Source organism: Coregonus clupeaformis, unplaced genomic scaffold (genome assembly GCF_020615455.1).
Source record: "Coregonus clupeaformis isolate EN_2021a unplaced genomic scaffold, ASM2061545v1 scaf2395, whole genome shotgun sequence".
NCBI lineage: Eukaryota > Metazoa > Chordata > Actinopteri > Salmoniformes > Salmonidae > Coregonus > Coregonus clupeaformis.
Genome location: NW_025535849.1, coordinates 58856 through 67134, shown reverse-complemented (window position 1 = coordinate 67134; position 8279 = coordinate 58856). Strand labels below are relative to the sequence as shown.

Genomic DNA, 8279 nt, shown 5'->3' with positions numbered 1-8279 from the left:
ACCAAATAGTCTAGTTCAAAAGATGGAGCATAAAAACAAGCAACTACTAGGCTATTCTATATCTTCCTTCTGGAGTGCTTAGCGGTCATAGTGAGAAGTAGATATACAGAGGATAGATAGGGCAAGCAGGGTCACCTAAACTATACACTGCCATTTCATACCACTTCTTTCGCTACTCCTGTAATGTGCTTTCTATCCATCCAAGATCAACTGCAAATAACAGGGTCTTTAAACTTTAACTTGAAATCTCTACTTTTAACCCTGCAAATATACTCTCTTTCTAAAGCTGTGCAGATCAAATTAGCCTGTGTGCAGTGCACCAATATCTTACTGCTTGACCCTGCACTGAAGGGTACTGCATGCAATCCACAGACATGTAAGTGTCAACACTGAATCCATCACTGTTGTTGTTGTTCTGTTATAACAAAGTCATCCTGGTAATCGATAAAGCTCTGCACAGTTTAAAATGATCTCCCAAACTACTGTTGTAGTGACATCATTGCTAAACCACTGACAATCAGTGACATTGTAAAACAAACAAGGACAAGTACATTTATAATCACTAAGATTTTTACAGATTCTCTACAGACTAATTCACCTGATTAGAAAAAAGGACAACTTTCCTCAGGAACATGCAAATAGATCATGTGGAACAAAAAGATACATGAAAGGTCTGTTTCTTTTCAGTACTTACATATGAAGTGGTAGGAAAATAAATCAATTTACAACCAAACTGGGATTTTTTAGCACACCCCCACCTACAATGTAAAACACAAAGGTAAGGGTTTCAGTAGAAGTAACGTTGCATCTCTGTCCAGTTGGTGATCCAGTACTTCTTGCCTGCATCCTCCGGCCGGAAGCCAATGTTGAACTGGTAGCGCTCCTCCTTACGGATTTTCACTCCATAGTACTTTGGCATAATCTGGTAGTAGATGGCCAGTTTGAAGAAGCCAAGTTGTTGGGAAGACAGACAACACATTAGGGAAAGCCATATTCAAATAGTGTTGATTTTTATATGTAACAATTGGAAAATCTGGAGGCTAAACTCAGGAATTAGACAGAATTAGACCATTTAGGTTAGTAGAAGAAATACAAATGTAGTTAAAGTACAATCTATCAGCCTGAAAAAGAAGGGCGACACAAAAGCTAATTAGAATTGACAGTGAAGAAAAATTAGTATGGAAGAAATCCAAATTCCCTTCTACACATTAATTGCCTATAACCAACTACATCCCACAATCTACAAGGCGTTACGTCTAGTGTGCCCGAAGCTGCCAGTGGCGGAGGCCGAAGGACTGCATTACCCAGGAGCCCTTGTGGAGTATAGGATGGTCCCTCAGTGGAGGCCTTTCCTGTCTCAGTAGTCCTCAGTCAGCTTCTTCGTCTCTGAGGGCTGGATCTTCATCTCAGCCTTCTGGGCCTTGGCCTCGTACATCTCCCCCCTGCTGGCCCTCCTGAAGAAGCCACACTGGGGGACCATGAGATACAGTTCACTGGAGCTACATGGAGAAGCTAACGGCTAGCAAGCTAGTGCTATTGACTTTAATGGGGCAGCACATACATACCGGTAGGCTATTTGATAGCAGTATCATACTAAAACTAGCCAACTAGCGCAATTGAGTTTAATGGAGTATCACTGATAGGTACAGTACAACAATATATTTGATAAAAACACAGTCGATATGAAAAGGCACTCGCACATGTAGGCTACATAGAATAATTTTTCCCCCTGGTGCATTGGGGTAGACGGGATACTATTGCATGCAAGCAGTGTGCAAGAGACATATCATAACAGTTATACATTCAAACATGATAACCAAAAATAATACAAATACAGGATGAGTATAGATGGGTTAGCTGATAACATGCAGCTAAGGCAGTGCTGACGGGAGAGGTTGTGTTTTCTCTAGCAGGAGGTAAGCTTGGCTTCTTATATGGTGTTGAGTAAAGCTTAAACCATGTATTTAGATTGTAGGTAGGTATTGTAGTTAGGTATTATAGGTAGTTTACTCAGGTAGTTATTGAAGGTTATTGTAGGTAATTATTGTAGGTAAGGACTGTATTCGACGGACTCCGGCAAGCACGCGGGCTAGCCTACCCACTACTTGGACCAACAAAGCTAGCTAGCTAGCGGGTAGCTACCGGTAACTTTTAGCAACTGTGGTTAGCTGTTTCCAATGTTATTTCACGCTTAAGAGTACCTGTAATTGAGCCAGCTAGCTGCCACCTTCAGCTGTTTTTCTAACCTCATTATCATTAACGTTAGGTGGTTGGTAGCTGCTGTACTTAATTTCGGCTACTGATTGCAGTCTGCCGTTTGGCTTTATACATAGCTTGGGCTTTGTCGAGTAAGGCTTAAACTATGTATTTAGATTGTAGTTAGGTACTATAGGTAGGCATCGTGGGCTGTATATTATTAAGTAGTATAGGTAGGCATCGTGGGCTGTTGTGGGTAGCTGTTGTGTAGTTATTGTAGGTTACTTTTGTATTGGCGGTGCCGATGTAGCACGAGCTAGCTAGCTAACTCACCTCCTGGATTAGCTGGCGAGTTGCTATTAGCAACGGTTGCAACTAAAAACAATATCCTTTTAGCCAGCTACATTCGTTGTAAGCGACGCCGTTTTTCGAAACAAAGTCAACACAGTAGCCATTGCTAGCCAGCCAGGCTGTGGTAGCTAAATACAATATCTTTGTGCTAGCTACCCAACGTTTAATCGTTGCTGCGTTATGAAAGGTAAGCTTGGCTTCTATATGGTGTTGAGTTAAGCTTAAACCATGTATTTAGATTGTAGGTAGGTATTGTAGTTTGGTATTATAGGTAGCTTACTCAGGTAGTTATTGAAGGTTATTGTAGGTAATTATTGTAGGTAAGGACTGTATTCGGCGGACTCCGGCGGAAGCACGAGGCTAGCCTACCCACTACTTGGACCAACAAAGCTAGCTAGCTAGCGGGTAGCTACTGGTAACTTTTTGCAACTATGGTTAATTGTTTCCAATGTTATTTCATGCTTAAGAGTACCTGTGATTGAGCCAGCTAGCTGCTACCATTCAGCTGTTTTTCTAACCTCATCCGAGGCATTAACGTTAGGTGGTTGGTAGCTGCTGTACTTAATTACAGCTACTGATAACAGTCTGCTGTAGTCTACAACAATTCTAATTTCCTAAAGTGGAGTTGGGAGAGTTTTACTCGGGTGGTTCAGTGAAACAATTATAGTTTCTGAGGTGGAAGTTGGGAGAGTTATATATATTTTTTTTTTTTTGGTGAGGGAGGCCTGCTCTCTCCTTTCCCTGATGTTTAGTTCATTTCATCCCGATCTCCTCTGCATTATTGTAGCCATCTGCTGCAGCCTGTCAACTATGCCTCTGCCTATCCCTGTTCTCTCCTCTCCGCTGAGGCTACACAAACGCCTCACACCGCGTGGCTGCTGCCTCTCTAACCTGGTGGTCCCTGCACGCACCACACACCTGGAGTTCCAGGTCTCAGGCAGCCTCTGGAACTGCCGTTCTGCCGCCAACAAGGCTGACTTCATCCCAGCCTATGCCACCCTCCAGTCCCTCGACTTCCTGGCACTGACGGAAACATGGATTACCACTGAAAACACTGCTACTCCTACTGCTCTCTCCTGCGTCTGACCATGTGTTCTCGCATACCACGAGAGCATCTGGTCAGAGGGGTGGTGGCACAGGAATCCTCATCTCTCCCAAGTGGTCATTCTCAAATTTTCCCCTAACCCATCTGTCTATCTCCTCATTTGAATTCCACGCTGTCACAGTCACTAGCCCATTTAAGCTTAATATCCTTGTCATCTATCGCCCTCCAGGTTCCCTTGGAGAGTTCATCAATGAGCTTGACGCCTTGATAAATTCCTTTCCTGAGGATGGCTCACCCTTCACAGTCTTGGGGGATTTCAACCTCCCCACGTCTACATTTGACTCATTTCTCTCTGCCTCCTTCTTTCCACTCCTCTCCTCTTTTGACCTCACCCTCTCACCATCCCCCACTCACAAGGCAGGCAATACGCTTGACATCATCTTTACTAGATGTTGCTCATCTACTAATCTCACTGCAACTCCCCTCCATGTCTCCGACCACTACTTTGTATCCTTTTCTCTCTCGCTCTCCTCCAACACTACTCACTCTGCCCCTACACAGATGGTAACGCGCCGCCGCAACCTTCGCTCTCTCTCTCCCACTACTCTCTCCTCTTCCATCCTATCATCTCTTCCCTCTGCTCAATCCTTCTCCCTCCAATCTCCTGATTCTGCCTCCTCAACCCTCCTCTCCTCCCTTTCTGCATCCTTTGACTCCCTGTGTCCCCTATCCTCCCGGCCGGCTCGGTCCTCCCCTCCAGCTCTGTGGCTTGATGACTCATTGCGAGCTCACAGAACAGAGCTCCGGGCAGCTGAGCGGAAATGGAAGAAAACTAAACTCCCTGCCGACCCTGGCATCTTTTCACTCCCTCCTCTCTACATTTTCTTCATCTGTTTCTGCTGCTAAGGCCACTTTCTACCACTCTAAATTCCAAGCATCTGCCTCTAACCCTAGGAAGCTCTTTGCCACATTCTCCTCACTGCTGAATCCCCCCTCCCTCTCTGTGGATGACTTTGTCAACCACTTTGAAAGAAGGTTGACGACATCCGATCCTCGTTTGTTAAGTCTAATGACACTGCTGGTCCTGCTCACACTGCCCTACCCTATGCTTTGACTTCTTTCTCCCCTCTCTCCAGATAAAATCTTGCGACTAGTGACTGCAGGCCGCCCAACAACCTGCCCGCTTGACCCCATCCCCTCCTCTCTTCTCCAGACCATCTCCGGTGACCTTCTCCCCCTACCTCACCTCGCTGATCAACTCATCCTTGACCGCTGGCCATGTCCCTTCCGTCTTCAAGAGAGCGAGAGTTGCACCCCTTCTCAAAAAACCAACACTCGATCCCACTGTTGTCAACAACTACAGACCAGTATCCCTTCTTTCTTTTCTTTCCAAAACTATTGAGCGTGCCGTCTTTAGCCAACTCTCTTGCTATCTCTCTCAGAATGACCTTCTTGATCCAAACCAGTCAGGTTTCAGGACAGGTCATTCAACTGAACTGCTCTTCTCTGTGTCACGGAGGCTCTCCGCACTGCTAAAGCTAACTCTCTCTCCTCTGCTCTTGTCCTTCTAGACCTGTCTGCTGCCTTTGATACAGTGAACCATCAGATCCTCCTCTCCACCCTCTCCGAGCTGGGCATCTCCCGGCGCGGCTCACTCCTGGATTGCGTCCTACCTGACCGGTCGCTCCTACCAAGTGGCGTGGCGAGAAGCTGTCTCCGCACCACGTGCTCTCACCACTGGTGTCCCCCAGGGCTCAGTTCTAGGCCCTCTCCTTTTCTCCCTATACACCAAGTCACTTGGCTCTGTCATATCCTCACATGGCCTCTCCTATCATTGCTACGCTGACGATACACAACTAATCTTCTCCTTTCCCCCTTCTGATAACCAGGTGGCGAATCGCATCTCTGCATGTCTGGCCGACATATCAGTATGGATGACGGATCACCACCTCAAGCTGAACCCTGGCAAGACGGAGCTGCTCTTCCTCCCGGGAAGGACTGCCCGTTCCATGATCTCGCCATCACGGTTGACAACTCCGTTGTGTCCTCCTCCCAGAGTGCGAAGAGCCTTGGCGTGACCCTGGACAACACCCTGTCGTTCTCTGCCAACATCAAGGCGGTGACCGATCCTGCAGGTTCATGCTCTACAACATTCGAGAGTACGACCCTGCCTTACACAGGAAGCGGCACAGGTCCTAATCCAGGCACTTGTCATCTCCCGTCTGGATTACTGCAACTCTCTGTTGGCTGGGCTCCCCTGCCTGTGCCATTAAACCCCTACAACTCATCCAGAATGCCGCAGCCCGTCTGGTGTTCAACCTTCCCAAGTTCTCTCACGTCACCCCCCTCCTCCGCACACTCCACTGGCTTCCAGTTGAAGCTCGCATCCGTTACAAGACCATGGTGCTTGCCTATGGAGCAGTGAGGGGAACGGCACCTCCGTACCTTCAGGCTCTGATCAGTCCCTACACCCAGGCGAGGGCATTGCGTTCATCCACCTCTGGCCTGCTGGCTCCCTTCCTCTGCGGAAGCATAGTTCCCGCTCAGCCCAGTCAAAGCTGTTCGCTGCTCTGGCACCCCAATGGTGGAACAAGCTCCCTCACGACGCCAGGACAGCGGAGTCACTCACCACCTTCCGGAGAAATTTGAAACCCCACCTCTTTAAGGAACACCTGGGATAGGATAAAGTAATCCTTCTACCCCCCAAAAAAAAAAAAAAAAAAAGTATAATTGTAAAGTGGTTATCCCACTGGCTATAGGGTGAATGCACCAATTTGTAGTCGCTCTGGATAAGAGCGTCTGCTAAATGACGTAAATGTGCCCTTGAGCAAGGCACTTAACCCTAATTGCTCCTGTAAGTCGCTCTGGATAAGAGCGTCTGCTAAATGACTAAAATGTAAATGTAAATAACATCACGAAAACAATGTGCACGCCTTAATGGGGCAGAAGTCAGTGAGTTGTTGTGATTCTGGATGGCCAGATGGCTAGCAACAATGACAAGAAACTGCCATGTTGGGAATCCTAAGTGGCTCGTTTCAGCTAGTTTCATCTTGTCTTTTTCATGTCAATGCTAATATGGCAAAAATGTGCTAGCTATGTAACCAACAACTGTAACGATGTATTTGAGAGACAACAAGTGCTCATTGTGCAAATGTATTTATGTTTTCAATATAACTTCCATGCTGTCAACATTCTAAGCCAACCCTGTCTGTTTTGCCCCATAGTTGCCACGCGTCGGTTTTGTTTCTAAACAACCAACCAGTCTATACAGTAGGTATTGATCTAAAAGTAGTCCTTAGGGTTCTCACCTTCCATAGAATGATGCTGATGACTCCTAACAGTAGGATCCTTGCTACCGCGGATCCAAAGCGGAAACTCGTAAGGCGTCTCCTCTCCAAGGACTGGGTCAATGTCTACTACGAACTGAAGGATTGGAAATGAAAGAGAAGAGGATGGAGTGAGTGAGTGATTGAGTGAGTGAGTGAGTGAGTGAGTGAGATAGAGATATAGAGAGAGAGAGAGAGAGGAGAGAGAGAGAGAGAGAGAGAGAGAGAGAGAGAGAGAGAGAGAGAGAGAGAGAGAGAGAGAGAGAGAGAGAGGTCAGAGAGAGAGAGAGAGAGAGAGAGAGAGGGGCGTGGAGAAGAATAGCATGAGCAATATCCATATAATCCATACCATTTGTCTACATATCATCATCATCATCAACCATTATCATCAAGACACTAACCTCTCTGGTCTCACTTTCCATCTTGATGGTGGGGTTGTCCGTCACCAGTTTCATTGTGGCCTGACCTCTAACCTTGATCCTCAAAGCATTGTTGTAGTCCTGCTTTAACCTCTGACCTCTGACCTCTAGCATAGTGCTGTTCCATACCCGTGACCTCACAATGATCTTGGCAGAGGTAGACATGTTGATCAAGGGACAAGTGAAAATCACACAGCGGGCCGTCCATTTTGAACATTCCTTCACAACACAGACAAGTCAAGAATTAGGACCAGACACTCTAGCCGCTCCATAATTGAAGTGAAAGCTCACCAACGTTGTGTCTACAACCTCTAATTGACCATACATCTGTCTAGATATGATGTTATGTTCAGAATTAATCTCTTAATATCTGAATTAATAGATCATGGACTAATGGTTAATTATTCAAATGGCCTGTCCTCACCAGTAGATAGGTTTCTTTATGATGAGGTAGCAAAGTAATGGCTGCCTGAGGCTCGATGATATGTAGGTGTTCACCCTCCAGCCCTCTTTTTGGGACGCTTGCTCCTGTTCTCTGACAACTGGAGAGAGAGAGACAGACAGGAGCGGAAGAGAGAGGAGAAAGAGAGAGAAAAAGGGAGTAGAGGAAGAGACAAAAAGGAGAGGAGGTAGGGAAGCAGGGGGAGAGACAAGAAGGGGAGGAGACAGACAAAGAACCACATTGCATCACATAATTACTGGTATGAAAATAAAGAGAACTCCTACTAACTTCCCAAAATATCATTGACCTTTTCAGTCTATCTTTGTGCAGACATAATTAATATTTAGCCTATTTGACCAAGTCTGGTTTCATTGGGTGTTTCGTTCCAAATAGTGTTCCTTATTCCAAATATTGGTGATTAACTGTGGGTGTAAACAGAGATTATGTTAGAAGCAGTTAAAATGCCCCCACCCCCCCCCCCCCCCCCATTAAAAAATGAA

At 46.2% G+C, this 8279-nt stretch overlaps 1 pseudogene; it reads right to left on the bottom strand.

The window, feature by feature from the left end:
* Positions 1-1357: 1357 nt before the first annotated feature.
* LOC121546985 overlaps positions 1358-8279 on the bottom strand; it is a 51803-nt pseudogene continuing 44881 nt past the window's right edge.